At 42.8% G+C, this 17,076-nt stretch overlaps 1 protein-coding gene and 1 pseudogene across 4 annotated transcripts in view; both read left to right on the top strand.

The window, feature by feature from the left end:
- LOC119246949 (40S ribosomal protein S14-like) overlaps window positions 1-6,939 on the top strand; it is a 65,648-nt pseudogene extending 58,709 nt beyond the window's left edge.
- Window positions 6,855-17,076, top strand: part of CNTN1 (contactin 1) — a 397,546-nt gene continuing 387,324 nt past the window's right edge. For all 4 annotated transcript variants that reach the window (XM_037514140.2, XM_054696300.1, XM_054696297.1 and 1 more), the window contains exon 1: window positions 6,855-6,984. The gene's annotated coding sequence lies outside the window, so the exon portion shown is untranslated. The remainder of the gene's footprint in view (window positions 6,985-17,076) is intronic.

Below are 17,076 nucleotides of genomic sequence, written 5' to 3'. Positions count from 1 at the left end.
CCCCAAAGGGAGGTTGTGCTCTTGGCCAGGCAGGTTTGGTCTTGGCGGGCATTTGGTCTTGGTTGGCCCAAAGGGTAGGATGATGGGCCTCCCCTGGTGGTGCAAGCGGTTGAGCGCTGTGCTGTGAAGCTGTTTGCAGCCTCTGTAGCACGGGTTCAATCCTGGCCAGCCGGCAAGGGTCCCACATGGCACGGCAGACCTCTCCTGCGGTGCCCACTGCTCCCCTCAGCAGTGTATTTGAGTCTGCCTGTTCTGTCTCTGGTGCATCTGGCCTGTACCTCAGTTCTTGAATAAATAAATTAATTAATTTTAAAAAAAAGAAAGGGTAGGACGCATTTAAAACTTTATCTCCCTCTTTTCTCCCTGAGTTGTACATTTCCTCATTCCCTTTCCCTTGTAAATAAACCTTTTGTTAACCCTTTGTGTGTGCCTGCAGTGTAAGTCCCTTTTAAGTGCATGGGTGAGGATCCACAGTCAGGCAACCCGTTTTAGAGTGGGGTTGCCCTGTAACAATGTCATATACTTTCTTCTCAAGAATAGGAAAAAGGGGCCTCCCTGGTGGCGCAGCGGTTGAGCGCTGGCCTACGAAGCTGCCCGCAGCCTCTGCAGCAACTGTTCGATCCCACATGGCCCGCAGACCTCTCCTACCGCCTGCTGCTCCCCTCAGCAGTGTACTTTGTCAGTCTGCCTGTTCTGCTCTCTGTTCTGCCTCTGGGTGAATTCTCTCACCCTCCCATGCTTCTGACTGTACCCAGTGCTTGTATAAATAAATAAATAAATCTTTAAAAAAAAAAAAAGAATATGCCTCTTTCTTCTACTAATAAAGTGTTTTTTTTTTTTTTTAAAAAAAAAAAAGAATAGGAAAAAGACTACCAAATCAAAATTTAGTAAACAGGAAGGAAGTAAATAAGAACAGATATCAATAAAATGTAACTTAAATACACATTAGAGAACAATTAAGCTAAAATTAATGTTTAAAATGACTATTAAAATTTATAAATACTGACAGACTAAGAAGAAAAAATTTCAAAATTTACAAATATTGCAATAAATATTGTATCATAAATACAGATCTAATCAATCTAATAGGATATAAACACATAATAAGGGGATATAATGAATAACTTCAGGCCAATACATTTAGAGGAAAGGACGAAAATCTGTTCTTGTTCCTCTTCACTTGCTTCTTTAGTTGTTTATGAGGTTGTTGCCATGTCTTGGTAAATAGTTTTGTGTTGTGTAACTGTTTTGTTTTTTATACTACAGCATAGGAAACTGAGATTCAAAGTTCTATTTCTATCTACTCAGCTAGTTACTAATCTTTATAGTAGAACCAAGGTTTTCTTAATGTTCTGTCCTAGGGCCATTCTAGATGGTAAAATATATCTATCATTTCATGGATACTCAGAAAATGGAATCTTCTTTATCTAATCTGGCAGTTAGGAAAGAAGGGAAAGTTCATGTTAATTAAGCTTGACAATAGGGGTTCACAATAATAATACCTTCCTCTCAGTGAATAACAGAAGCTGCCATGCAGCAGCTGAATTGAGCACTGGCCCTTCCACATGAGTTCCAAGAGTTGAAAGAATGTGGAGTAAGTGCTGCCAATGAACTAAGGAGTAAACATTCTGTTAAGTCATGCATCGATTTCTATTATGCAAGTGGGGCAATATGAAAGAGAAATAAATAGTGAAACAGAAATCGTGAAACAAAGCTACCTGTGTAACTTGCAATACCACCATGTAGCTTTTTGGTGAGCCTGCCCTTCTAGAGTTCAGCAGTCACTGACAAAAAAAGGAAATCTAATGTTACCTCTACCCACCAAAAAGGTTGCAGTGGCTCTCGTGTATCCAGTATTTAGTATTTAATAATTATCTGCCCAGCCTTTTCTTACCTACACTTGGTACTGATACTTGCCTGTGTTCCCTATTGGCTAAGTGAAAGCGAGGTCAGTGGTCTGATGCGAGCTTCTTTAAGATGCTGCAGGCTGGGTTTAGCGCAACTATTCAAACCAGTGGGCGGAGCCCCCACAGTCTTTCTGGTGTATTAAGTGTAGCTTGAAATTTTGATTAGAAAAAAAACCTTTTTCCTTATTCTGCCTTCCTTTGCTATCTCAGGCAATATTACCAACTGTGCTCCCGGGAAGCTTTGAAGTGAGGAAATGGTGGGTGGAGCGGAGGAGAAAGAAAAGGAATCCACGCTGTGGAAAGCTGTGCTGTTGTAGTTTCCTTTCCTCTCACTGAGGTCTAATCACTGGTTGGAGAAAATTGGAATGTGTCAAGAATCAGGGCAAAAGTGTGAGGGAGGAAGGAGGGTTTGGCAGGAGAGAATGCAAGATAGTGCCAAGGGAAGTTTAGCAATGTAATGCCCTGTAAATTGTGCTGGGGAACTCTTATGAGTGATAAGGGAACCAGCCATCCAGGAAAAAAAAGGTAAAATTCTCCTAGTGTGTTTTTGAAGATTAGCAGATAGATTTCATCTCAGGCTACCAGAGGAGGGGGTTTCAGACCAATGTTTCTGCAATTCTTCCTCATTTTAGAGACAATATGTGCTAGAGGCAATCTGTTTAACTTGCCACCCATTTCTATCAATTTTCTTTATATCTCAAGACCAGCATCAGTTACCCTGATCTCAGTTTCATGAGGCGGACCCCTAACTCATAAGGAAACCAAAACCAACTTCAGATTATGTTCACCTTCATTTCCAGTTAAAGGTGCATGCTTTCATCTGTTTCATAGATGCTGGAAATGTGTTTACCATTGGGTCAATCCTGAAAAGTTCAAAAAGGCTGGGTGGTTTAGGGAAAAAAGCGGACAAAAATGTTGCTGGAACAGACTTCAGAAAAAACTAGTGTTCATTGTGCTAGAAAAAATACTAAATATCTCGAATATTAGAATTCTAGACTCAGCTTTGCCTTTAAATAGATACATGATCTTGGGCAAATTATAATTTCTTATTCTCTTCTTCACAGAATCATTTTTGGAATTTGATGGTTTTTAAAGTTTTTCAAACTTTAACATTTAATTAACCATATAGTTTATGGTTTATATATAAGTATATATTGTATGTCTCCCGTACACCAAGCATTGTACACACAACTATTTTATTTAATTACCTTTGCCTTCAGAATAATATAATTCCTTAATAACTTTAATTTCCTCAGTTGTGAATGTGGATAATAATGTCTTTCTGGCTCACATGAATAAAGAGAGGGGTTATATGTGAAAATGATTTGGAAAATGAAAAATATTTAGCAGCATATATTTCTGATACATTCATATATGCGCAGGGATATATGTAGTTCAAGAAAAGATTTGCTTTCTGAGCTAATAGCTACTAACCTTGAGGTAGTCTGTTTGATCTGAAAATATATGAGGTACCTGACTACCAGATAGAAATTATCCTAATACAGTTCCTAAGTTGTGCATATATGTGTGTTGGGGGGCATGGCAGAGGGGAGGAGTCAGTGCATACATAAGACTCATACTTGTCATACTTGCTGAGGTAATAATATCAGTAAATATACAAGGAAGCATAGTCTGTGTGAAAAATAAATACTATCCACTACAATAGTCAACATATGGAACAACCCAAATTCCCTCAAACAGATGAGTGGATCAAGAAGATGTGGTCTAGGGCCTCCCCGGTGGCGCAGCGCTTGAGCACTGGGTTGCGAAGCTGCCCGCAGCCTCTGCAGCGCCGGTTCAATCCCCGGCTGCTCTGAGGCCACCGGAGGAGGGTCCCACATGGCACGCAGACCTCTCCTGCCGCCGGCTGCTCCCCTCAGCAGTGTACTTCGGTCCTTCTGCCTGCTCTGCTCCCCGCTCTGGCTCTGGTGAATTCTCTCACCCTTCCACACTTCTGACTGTACCCAGTGCTTGTATTAAAAAAAAAAAAAAAGAAGATGTGGTCTATACACATGATGGAATACTACTCAGCAGTCAAAAAGATAAACTTATGCCATTTGTGGCAACATGGATGGAGTTGTAAGGGATTATACTAGGTGAACTAAGTGAGAAGGAAAAAGATAAATATTGGATGGGTTCACTTATATATATGGGTTCACTTATATTCTCTGCAGAATATAGAGAAACCAAACAAGAGATCAGGAAAAAGACAAAAATTGCAAGCTGACCATAAACCTGAGGCATCCAGCAGGTGCAGGGGAAGGAGAGGGGCCAAAACAGGGGCGGGAAGAGCACCAGGGACTGTGGTGATAGGTCACAGGTGCTGTGGTGGTGGGAGAACAACAGTGATTACATCTGAAGGGAGAAATCGAATGCTGCCCAAACATTAACAACAATGTAAGAAAATAAATATAAAAGATTAAAATGTTTATTATCTATGAAAGCTTGCCTACCTCATTCATCCTTACATTTTTAATAGTTATATTTATTGAAGGAATGAATGAAATAAAGAATGAAAGTATGCAGATAACAGAGATTTCTTCAGTATTCTTTACACTTTCAATTTCTACTCCTTGGCTACCTTCAATACTCAGTTTCTTTCCTTAATACTCTGCCTCCTTCTCATTGCTGATATTGAGAGGACGGTCTGCTGGAGTTCCTTGTCATTCCAAACAATCTATGCTTAGGAATCAAAAGAGTGAATGTTGAAAATACACACTCTCAACTACAATATATTGTGTGTTTTACTATATAAATTGCTTTCTGAGATCCTCTTTGACAAGTTGAATGTTACTTGTATTTAGCTCCCTAGCACCTGTAACAGGATAGTGCTTAGTAAATACAGTGATTCATGAATGATTTGTCTAATGCAATGTAACAACTGGTTGAGTGCCTGGGGTGGAAGTCCAAGACTAAGGGGAATATTTCGTAGAAACATGACTGATGAGGCTTTGAAGCTGACCACTACATTTTTTGTTATTCCTATTTAGTGTTAGGAGAGTTTCCAGCATGCATCATATCTATTGTTCTCTATAAATGATCTCTACTGTCCTTTCCACTTTGAAATACATTGACTTGTGTAGGGTGAATGATTCACAGGCTTTTCTGCCCTCCCACCCTTAGGATTCCTCCGCCTGATGGCACCATTTGCATTTGTTACATTGTTATAAGTTACATTATTTACTTCTGTGGGCCATAGCTGGAGCATTGATATATTAGCCAGAGAAGCAGAGGCAGGGGAGAGAGGTAGGAGAGAGAAGGGGAGAAAGAAAGGCAAGGAGCCCACAGAGAAGGCTTGCCAGGGGCTTGGAGGCCTACAGGCCTCCTGCCTCCCCTCCACCCCCTCCACTGCCTGCCTTGTACCTGGTTGCTGCACTACATGTAAAGCTCAATAAAAGCCTGAGAAAGCCACCAAGGGCTCCAGGACTCTGCTTTACCCGTCTGGTCTGCTCTGCTCGAATCACAGAAAACCTGCTCTGAGCCCTTCCTGCCACAACTTGATTCCTCAGTTTTATACAAAGAACATTTTAGGAAGAACCTGCTGAAATAGAAATAACAACCATATACACTAAACTAAGAGCCTATACGTATTTAGCATTTAATAGCAAAACTATCTTTAACATTGTCCAGGGTCCCCAGTCATGTAAGTTCTTTGAGGATGAGAGTCATGTCTTACGTTCAGTTCAGTGGTAGCTAAGATGAGTACTTTGCATAGATGGCTGAAGACCTTGGCAATTTGTAGAAAGAAAGCCGCCTGTGATAGAGAAAATTGTTTTCTTATTATGGTACTAAAACAAGTCACCTTCCTACCCCCCCCCCACCTTTACTTGTGATCTATCATTCCCCCATGAAATCTCTTGAATTCCATAGCTTTCTGATGCCACCTCGACAAATGGCAGAGATGGAAGATGGGCACAAAGTTCTTTTACCCTCGTCCATCTCCACTACATGGCAGGCTTGGGGCCACCTGGATTTGGGGTGGCTTAAACATCCGCTGCAGTTTCAGGATTAGGGCACAAAAGGAGGTGATTTTTTTTTTTTTTAAGATTTACTTATTTATGTATACAAGCACTGGGTACAGTCAGACGCGCGGGAGGGCGAGAGAATTCACCAGAGCCAGAGCTGAGAAGAGCGCAGGCAGAAGAACCGAAGTACACTGCTGAGGGGAGCAGCTGGCGGCAGGAGAGGTCTGTGTGCCATGTGGGACGCCGGGGATCAAACCGGCGCCGCAGAGGCTGGGGGCAGCTTCGCAATCCAGCTCTCAACCGCTGCGCCACCAGGGAGGCCCAGGAGATGATTCTTTTTTAAAGACTTCTGCAGTCTGGCCTTTATTTCTTTCTGTTACCCTTTCTCCAGAGGTTACTATGCAGTCAGGGACTATTTTGGAGTCTATGCAGTTCAACATTTTCTACACACACACACACACACACACACACACACACACACACAGCCATGTCACAATTACACAAAAATAAAAATCTGAAACAAACAAAAACCTCACGTCTTTTTTTCTTGTTGTTATTTTTTTCACCCAAGTGGATGCTTTTTGCTTCATTCTCAACAGAAGTTCGTGCTTCTCCATAGGGGCAGACTCCTGATATTTTAGCCTGTCAAACCTCCCAGAACAGATGGTCCCTTCTGGGAAGCTCTGGGAAGTGCTGGGTTATGCCTCGCCCCTCCCAGCCCCTTGAGGCCTCAGACGACAGGTCCTCCAACCTGTTTCCCTCCTCCTCAGGGTCCCCGAGCCGGTAGCAGCGGGTTTGGGTTGCAGGAGCTGCAGAGCCCCTTTGCAGATGGGTTCAGCGACTGCCTCCGAGCAAGCCCTGGTCCTGGGGCGAGAGTGACGGCCCGTCTGTCCAATCGGAGAAGCAGGTTTCCTCGCGCGCCCGCCCCGCTCCGCCCCAGGCCCCAATACCCGTTCTCCAGGCCGGGCTTCGGGAGTCGAGTGGCTGGTGGGTCCGCCGAGCCGAGGAGGGCGCGGGGTGCGGAGATGCGCTCTCAGGTGTTCGCCACGCGAGTGGGAAACCTGTAGGCTGCGGTCCAGCCGCGCGGCGCCGGCGAGCGGGAGCTGGAGCAGGTAGGAGGCTGCACGTCGTTGCAGCTGGAATAAAGAACGCGGGTTTTCGTGCTCCGGCTGCCACCCTTCCCCGTCCTCCAGCCCTGCCCCGCCCTCGTCACCCCCAAATCTCTCGCGGTTGCCTCAGCCCTGGTGGCGAGGCGCGGCGGGCAGGACCCGGGGGGCGGTTTTCCAGGTGCTGGAGGGGAGGGTGCGGGCTGCGGGGCCGGGGTGCGGGTGGGGAGAGGTGGCGGCGCCGGGGAGAGGGGACCGAGCCGCCATCCGCGTCACCCCAACTTTGCTCTCGCAGGCTGCGGCCCCGGGGACCGGCTCCATCATGCCGCGTCGCCCCGGCGGGGAGGGTCGGGGCAGCGGCAAGTCAGCTGCGGGAACCCGCGTGTCCCCCCAAGCCCAAGCGTCTCCTCCCTCCACGCCTGGCCGCACCGCTCATTTTCCCGGGACCACCGACCGTCTAGACTCCATAACGGCTCTGAAAAATCTGGGAATTGCGCGGAGGGGCGGGGCGGGGCGGGGCGGGGGGCGACTAATTCCCCCCCAGCACCCCTCTTCTGCATCCGCTCCTTCGGGCGTGGGGGCTGGGGCAAAATCCCTGCAACTCGAAGGTCGTTTTCCGATTAATCACGTCTCTGGTGGGCAGACGCGGCCCATCTCTGGCTGCTGCAGACCGTGGAGGGGAGAGGCAGGTCAGGCTTCGCCTCGTCCCTCCCAGCCTGGCTCCATTGCCTACTGGGAACCACCTTCTCGCCCGGTATCAAGAAGCTGGGCTTGTCCTAGGGATTCCCGGAGCCAAGAAATTGTGCCCGGATGGTCTCCCCGCGGCTGCGAGGCGGCCTCGTGGGGTGACCGCATCTGGGTAGTAGGTGTTGGCCCAGTGCCGGCTCCTGTTGGAGTCAGATTGCTGAAGCAGTAGGCAGAAGAATTGCAGAGAAATTAGACGCTGCATCACTCTCAGGGACTGATGACACCCGGATCTGAAAATTACTGAGAAATTGGGACGCAGGGGAAGCGAGAGAGGGGAGAGCTGCAACCCTTCGCATTTATTCATGCCAAATCCAACACGAGCATTTGTATGTGCGGCTTGTGTGTGCACATCTCCAAGGTGGAGCTATATATAGTTCCTGCGCAGCCAGCCCTGTTTGCCTGCTGCTGAGCAGGCTGCTTTGGCCTTCTGAAGCTATCTGGAAGCTCTTAGTGGGAGGGGCAAAAGGGAATCAAAATCTCCTTTGGGGGAAAAGAGAAAGATTCACTCAAAAGAATCACCGCCTGAAATAATGTGTTATAAATGCACGCGATGATCAGTATTTCCAAATGTTTTGAACACATTCGTTGGGTGCTATCTGATCTCTATCCATTTCCCTGCATTTATTTTCAACTTTGCAGTGCACATGTGAACCTCATCAGCCTGCAATGGAACGCATATATCCAGTAAATAAATATCATACCTGGGATATTTTATAGGCTCATCAGAGCATAATGATTTACTTTTATCTATAACCGGTTGATTGCTGGTAAATTTATTTGGGTGATATCTTATGGCTAACAGCATTGTGACGCCTTGGAGGGGGGATCCACCCACTTTACAGGAAAATAGAACCAAGGGACGGACCATTAGAATCTTTGAGGGTAATTTTGATATATTTCTTTGTGCAAATTTTACTTGTAGACTTGTGCTACTGCTTATATCGTACCTGTTTTACTAGGTGGACTTTAAAAAATAGATGCATTTATTTTTCTGGTTGCCTAGAACCATATAATACCGACCATAACCTTTCCATTTTTCCTGGACATGAGAACTAAGATTTAGACGATACAAATAATTTGCTTAATCTCTTCCCCAAATCCACTACCTCAGCCCTAATATTCCAGTATACCTGGTGTGACTTACATAACAGTTTTCCCTCAAAAAAGGTACTTCAGCTTCCCTTCCATTATTGCTGCCAGGAGCAATAATGGTGAGGTTATTCAGGTCTAGTTATATATGTATCTATAAAATTTAAATTTGGGCTTCTAGAATATATTCCCACTCATCAGATCATATTGAAGGCAAAGGATTTTACTGTAGGAACTATTACAGGCAGTAGGAATTGACTTCTAATTTTGGCTCTGCAAATTCTCATGTTATCTGATTGGGGTAAGTGTGTTACCTTCTTGGAAATTCAGTCTCCCAGTTTTTCAAAAGAGAATAATGGTACTGAACTTTCAGGGTTGTTGCCAAGTTTCAATAAAATATGTGTATTGTCCTGACCACAAGGGCGGGCACATGGTGAGTCCTTAATAAAAAGAACTATTATTATATTTATATTATAATATTATATAATATTATATAATATTATATAACTATATAATATATAGTTATATAATATTTATATAACTTTTTAATATTTATATACTATTTATATAACTATTATTATTATTATAATGGTTCATTGGTATCTATCAATTTATGCTTTTTTCAAATTCATTGTTGCTCTAATGTTTCCAACACAAAGTAATCACCCCTCTCTGGAATCTATACTAGATCATTTTTATTTGGAAACCTAATCACATCCAGTCTTATATTTTGCATTTTAATCTTTGTTTGTATGTCTGGTTTGTCCTCCAATTAGGTGGGAAGTACTTTGCAGAAGGACTTGACATAGTTTTGTGTGCCCCACCACCTGGAACATTAGGTCTCTGTAAGCTCAAAAATTTATATTGAGGAAGTGCTGTCCTTAGGAATTGCTTGGATGGTAACAGCAATCACTTGGGCCTAATCTATTTTTTGATAGGAAGCTGTATGTTGGGAACTTCTTTTGGGGGGGCTTAGAACTGGGGTGCAGGCCAGAGGTGTAGGTGGGGTGAGAGGAATCACCAGAGTCAGTGTGGGGAGCAGAACAGGCGGATCTACTGAAATCCACTGCTGAGGGGAGCAGCGAACAAGCAGGAGAGGTCTGCTGCACCTTGTGGGTCAGTTCCCTGGCGGGCATTGAACTCAGGCCATAGCCATGATAGTGCTGAGACTCAACCCCTAGGCACTAGGGAGGCCCTGGTAGGACTACTTTGGAAACTTCTTTTAGCTCTAATATCCTCTCCATGAGGAGTGATGGATGACATGAGGTGTTTTCTGTCTTTCCACAGAATGTTTCTGTTTTCCAATAGGGGTTATGACTATATACAGTTTAATCTACGTATGCTCTGTGTCTTATGCCTCCTGAGAGCAAAAGGAAAATTAGATGATTCAGATATTGTTTATATAAAGTATATATAAAACATGCCATGTAAATTGCCTTATTAAAAAATAAACCTGCAATTTCCATCCATTTCCAATGTTCATTTTATCTGTTTCGGCATGAAAATTGGCCCTGGTCAATATTGTATTGCGGACCTTAAGTTCTCTAACTTATTAGTAAGCTCTTCTTTAAGTCCAATATTTTCATTTTATTCATGTTGTTCATTTTTCTTCCCTTTTTTCATCTGCAATTTTCCATGCTGTCCATCTCCTCTTTCTTAAGTTCTGATACCAGATGCTGATCTGTGATCCAAAATTTTCTCAAAATCTCCTTTTCTTAAGTTCTATTTCTTGATACCACAATGATGTGATGTCAAAATTTTCCCTTAATTTTTCTAATCTTCCTTTCTTTGTCTTATCTCTTCTTCTTTCCTCTAGCTATCAAATGAATCCCCCTAAATTGGTGACAATTTTTTTTTTTTTATCAGAAATAAGTTACTCCTTCTGCATTTCCATCCTAATCTCGTCTCCATTAGCCACTGGAAAATACTGAGTGTGAAGAGGCTTTGGAAGAAGGCCTACATGTGTTAATATTCATATATCATTATCCAGATAAGTAAATGTCAGTAAGCCAATTGGAGATTATAATAGCATTTACTTCAGAGGTTTTTTTTCTGTGTGTGTGTGAGATTTTGAGTATAAATGAGATAATATATGTAACATTTAAACTAGGGGCTGGCTCATAGTAATTATTCATAAATATTTATTATTAGTAGGAGTACTGCTTCTAGTAATGGTAATATACTTAGTGAAAACCAATTTTTGATTTTTTTCAACCATAGTCATTGCTTTTAAGCTGTCTTTTAAAAGGGGTACTACAGGGCCTCCCCGGTGGCGCAGCGGTTGAGCGCTGGGTTGCGAAGCTGCACGCGGCCTCTGCGGCGCCTGTTCGATCCCCGGCTGCTCTCTGGCCACCGGAGGAGGGTCCCACATGGCGCACAGACCTCTCCTGTCGCCCGCTGCTCCCCTCAGCAGTGTACTTCGGTCGTTCTGCCTGCTCTGCTCCCCGCTCTGGCTCTGGTGAATTCTCTCACCCTCCCGCGCTTCTGACTGTACCCAGTGCATGTATAAACAAAACAAACAAACAAATAAATTAAAAAAAAAATGCCTCTATAAAAAAAAAAGGGGTACTACAATGTTCTAGGTTTTCTGGTTTGTGATTAGTTTTTTTTTTTTTTTTTCCCTTTCAGGCTTCTTTCCTTCTGCCTCTAAGTTCCCACTGCTTTTTCCGTAATTCATTCATTTATTCATTTTCATTCTCAACTCATTTGTATCTTCTATTTGGGTAGACATATTGTAGTGCCAGCAAGGCATGGTTAAGGATCTCTATGAACATATACAGATGGGTAAAGGAGAGTCCTGGAGCCCTAGGTGGCTTTTCAGGCTTTTATTTATTTTATTTCATTTATGTGTATTTTTATTTACCAGGAACAAGGCGGGGGGGTGGGGTGGTGGCGGGCCTGGAGGCTGGCCTGCATCCCAGCCCTTGGCAAATCTTCACTCTTTCTGGACTCTCTGCTCTTCTCTCATTCTGTTGCTTTTTCTCATTCTTTGCTCTCTTCTTCTGGTTCAGCTGGCGCCCCTGTGACACTATCCTTATAAGCCCCAGTCTCAATGCAGGTGTGTCCATCTATGCATGCCCACACTCCACTCCAGGTACCCGCCATCAGGCATGCATTCAGGACTGCAGGGATCCATCATTAATGCTAATAGCGGGAGGGTGGAAAAACCTGATAATATTTCACTTACCATATGAATCTATAATCTATGCATTTGTCAGTTATTATACTCAGTTAATTTTATTTTATTAAAGATTTATTTATTTATACACGCACTGGGTACAGTCAGAAGCACGGGAGGGTGAGAGAATTCACCAGAGTCAGAGCGGGGAGCAGAACAGGCAGACCGGTGAAATACACTGCTGAGGGTAGCAGCGGGCAGCAGGAGAGGTCTGCGCGCCATGTGGGACCCTCGGTCGGCGGCCGGGGATCGAACTGGCGCTGGAGAGGCTGCGGGCAACTTCGCAACCTAGCGCTCAACTGCTGCGCTACCGGGGAGGCCCTCAGTTTATCTTTTTGAGTTGTTTTTCATTGAAGTAACTTTGCTTAGAACATTATGTTTCAGGTGTCAATACATCCAGTTTCATCCTTTACAAAACAATTATCTCCTTTGTCTTGATTTACCCAGTCCTTACTCCTTCCTTTCTGGTAACCTTTAATTGGTCTCCTAGTCTAAAAGCTATTGTTTTGTTTTTTTCTTGTTAATATGTTTTCTCTTTATACCACCTGTGAGTGAAATCATGGTTGTCTTTCCCCATCTGACTTATTTCACTAAACATAATACCCTCTCAGGAGAAACTAGTTAATCGGAGCTTAACCTACTGGGTTATTAGTGCAGCCTAATTGGCCAGGTGGAAGGGAAATACTTAACCCCAGTTCACTCTGGTCATCCTTTTTTACTTGAGGAGGAGGAAGAAAAAGAGAGAAGCCTTGTGAAATTCATAGTTCAGAGCCATAGTGTCACTAAAAGACGAAGCGTAGAATGATTAGGTGCTTCCCTGCCCCTACCCATGGCTAAAGTCCCATTTTCTTTTCTTTTTTTAAAAAGATTTACTTTTTATTTATACAACAGCTGAGGTACAGGCCAGAGGCGCTGGAGGGTGAGAGGATTCACCAGATAGAGTGGGAAGCAGAACAGGCAGAGAGACCGAAGGCACTGCTGAGGGGAGCAGCGGGCCAGACAGGAGAGGTCTGCTGCGCCATGTGGGAATCTCCCTGGCTGCTGGGAATCTAACCCGCTCTGCAAAGGCTGCAGACAGCTTCACAGCGTGGCGCTCAAGTTATTTTTTAATTGCAGTAACATTGCATTATAACATTATATACATTTCCGGAGTTCACAGTAAAGAATCAACATGTGTGTATACAACCATAAGTTCGCTGCCGATACCCAGATCTGTCTTTCTCTATACCGTAGTTCTCTCGGCCCTCTTTTCCCACCTTTTTGCTTCTTCCCCTTTGGTAACTACGAACCAGTCACATGGAAGGGAAAATCCCCCAAGGAAGTCATTAATGAAACTGGAACCATCAGACATGCGCAGCTTTTGCCACCTTCCCCACCCAAGAGGAAGGAGACAATGTTTATAGGACACGTCCCCAGAAAAAGACACTACATCCTGGGAGAGCCTGTCATTGGTTGACTGCACTTTTTGGCTTCAAAACAGTAGCTAATCTGGCCTCCCCTGGTGGCGCAGCGGTTGAGTGCTGGGCTGCAAAGCTGCCCGCAGCCTCTGCAGCGCTGGTTCCATCCCCGCCTGCTCCTCCCTTCAACAGTGTACTTCTGTCAGTCTGCCTGTTCTGTTCCCCGCTCTGGCTCTGGTGAATTCTCTCACCCTCCCGCGCTTCTGACTATACCCAGTGCTTATATAAATAAATAAAAAACAAAAACAAAAAACAACCAAAAAAAAAAAAAAACAGTAGCTATTCATAACTCCGACAACTGCTCTTATAACTGAAAACTACCCTGGTGGTTTTTGGCTTTATTTTATTTTTATTTTTTTAATTATTTTTTTTTATAGAGGCATGTTTTATTTATTTATTTGTTTGTTTGTTTGTTTTGTTTATACATGCACTGGGTACAGTCAGAAGCGCGGGAGGGTGAGAGAATTCACCAGAGCCAGAGCGGGGAGCAGAGCAGGCAGAGGGACCGAAGTACACTGCTGAGGGGAGCAGCGGGCGGCAGGAGAGGTCTGAGCACCATGTGGGACCCTCCTCCGGTGGCCGGGGAGCAGCCGGGGATCGAACAGGCGCCGCAGAGGCCGCGGGCAGCTTCGCAACCCAGCGCTCAACCGCTACGCCACCGGGGAGGCCCAGGCTTTATTTGTTTTTAAAGATTCAATTTTTATTTTTGTGTAGAATTGGAGTATAGGCCAGAGGTGCGGGTGGGTGTGTGTGTTTGAGAGAGAGAGAGAGAGAGGAGAGAGGAAGAGAGAAGGAGAGAGAGGGAGAGAGAGGGGGAGAGAGGGAGAGAGAGGGGGAGAGAGGGAGAGAGAGGGAGAATTCCCCAGAGACAGAGTGGGGAGCAGAACAGGTGGATCTGCTGAAATGCACTGCTGAGGGGCACAGCAGGCAAGACAGAAGAGGTCTGCTGAGCCCTGTGTGGGTCAGCTCTCTGGCCAGGGATCAGTCAGGCCACTGTGTTGGTTGCCCTAGATTTATCTCCTAGGCCTCCAGGGGGTTCTGGGATTTTAGCTTTATAAATCCCTTTCTAACTGCAGATTGGGGAAACTAACAGAGGTTCTCTTTAATGCTTAGAAATGTGGCCTCCAGGATTCAGTCATTAGACTTGAATAAGTTTTCATTCTCCCTGAAAGCTCTAAATATTCTTTTGGATGACAATCTTATAGTCCAAACATTTTATTTTTGTTTTATTTAGTTCATTTGTTTTTTCCACATATGAATGTAGAGATATGAATGAATGAATGTATAGAATGGGTTTGTCTTTCCCCATCTGACTTATTTTACTAAACATAATACCCCCCAGGTATCTCCATGTTGTTATAAAAGGCAGGATTTTTATATGGGCAAAATAGTATTTCATTGGATATCTATACCATATCTTTCATATTCACTCATCAATCAATGGGCAGTTAGGTTTCTAGTCCTAGGCTGTTGTAAATAGTGCTGCAATAACATGAGATACATATGTCTTCATGTCTCTTTGATTTCCTCATAGCCATTTCATATGTCATTGCATGCCTCGATTAGTGTAGTAGAAAGTTTGTCAAATCTCCCAGTATATAAATCTTTGTTTCACTCTACCACATATTATTTTTGATATAATATACTTTTAGTTTTCACTGTAGCTTCCACTTCGCTTTGAAAGTTTTCCTGTGCTTTACTTCATATCTTAAAGTGCACCAACTTTATATAGCCAGAACACTTGACTTCAAATCCTGAGAATAGGACTTAAGAGTTGTGTGACCTTGAAAATGTAGCAGAAAAAATTGAATATAAAATGAAATTCCACCAGACACAGAGATCCTCTCTCAACACTTCAGTTTTATTCCTATGAATATACATCACTATTTCAAATTTACACATTTGGAATTAGAGTGAATATTTATTTTTGCTGTTAGCTTTTCCCCCCACTCAATATCATACCATAAATATTCATTTACTTCATTTAATATTCTTACTGACCTATATTTTTATGGTTGCTAAATATTCTTTTACTTAGTCTTTAGATTATTTCCAGTTTTTCAGAATTATGGAAATGTACATAAGTATTCATTAATCTTTGAATTTCTGACATTTTTCTTACAATAACTTCTTAGAGGTTACTGGGTCAAACATAAATATTTCTAGATTCCTAAAGTTTATTACTAAATTGCCCCAGTAAAACAATTCATGCACAAATTGTTGCTTGGAATGCACTGATTTGGCAGAATTCTCGCTAATAGTATTGTGTTTTTGAAAAATTGTGACTATTTTAATAGTAGAAATTATGTTTGTAGTTATTCTTTTCATTTGTGTTTCTATAATTTTGCATGAATTAAAGACATTTTTATGTTTATTAGCTAAGTATTTCTTAATTTATGGATTTCATTGACAATTTTTTAATTAGGGATACTCATATTTTCTTTATATAGTAAGAAAATTGTTGGATACCATTAAATTTTTCCTCATCCTGTTTTTAATCTTTTATTTGTATATTTTTGGACAAGCAGAAATTAACTCCATGGTAGTTTAATCTGTAAATCTATTTGCAGTCGTATCTCTTATTACATGAACACCCAAAAAATTCTCTGCTACCTGACAAGTGTATATAAACGCACACATTTGAAGCTGCAGTTGCCTCTTTGAAGTGGGATTTAGCTTATGCATATCATGTATATATCTCAGTGTGAAATGCCTCCTGGGGACATATAAAATACATTCTCAGTCTATTAAGATCCCATTATTATTGATGGGCTTCTCCCATGAAGTAAAAAGTACCTTAATTCTTCCTGAGCTACTGTTGTCCACTTCAGATGTGCCAAGGGGCAGAATGTACTAGGGGAGACATTAATGACTGGTTTATTCAGCGAGCACAGGACACATTGTTTGCACAATTATCTGAATGACTCAGGTACTAAATCTACTTTGCCAGGGTTATCCAGATGGTCTCTAATTCACTGGATAATTGCTCACCCCGTACTTGATTTTGAAAGCTAGACCTGACCATGTCATTGCTTTTCTCACACTGTTTTATTTGTAACTGCTTAAAATAGTTAGAGGAGGTCACATCAATTTCTTTTCTGAGAAGCAGTTTCCTTGTTCCTTAAGAACATTTGCATTAGAATTATGCAGAACTTTGCATGAAATGCAACTTGGCCAGTTACAAGCTGTATGATTTGAGGCTAGTTATTGAATCTCTGTCTTTGTTTCTCTGTAGGAAATGAAGACATTCCGAGTTCAGAGTTCCTATTTCAGTCTTCCTTCACTCCCTACACCAAGTTATCTTTCTAAAACCTCATCAGATGACTTCTCTACAGAAAATCCTTTCATAAAGACTCCCTTTGTTTCCATAATAAAATGCCCAAAGTATTGCATTTAAAATCCTTTATTAAAAGACCCATGTTTATGTCTGTAAATTCACTTTATTATTCCAGTCTTCCATCTCCAGACTCGTGTAATGCTGATCACATCGAACTGATTGTATTTCCCCTAATGGATCACGCTTTTTTTCTTTTTCAAAATTACACTCCTCCTTCATATTCTCTTCCCTGCCAGAAAGAATATGTCCGCCCGGGCCTCCCCGGTGGCGCAGTGGTTGACCGCTGGGTT

The sequence above is a fragment of the Talpa occidentalis genome, unplaced genomic scaffold, assembly GCF_014898055.3.
Source record: "Talpa occidentalis isolate TD23 unplaced genomic scaffold, MPIMG_talOcc4v2.1 talOcc4.16, whole genome shotgun sequence".
Lineage (NCBI taxonomy): Eukaryota > Metazoa > Chordata > Mammalia > Eulipotyphla > Talpidae > Talpa > Talpa occidentalis.
The sequence above is the reverse complement of the archived record's forward strand: the minus strand, read 5'-3'. Positions and strand labels throughout refer to the sequence as shown.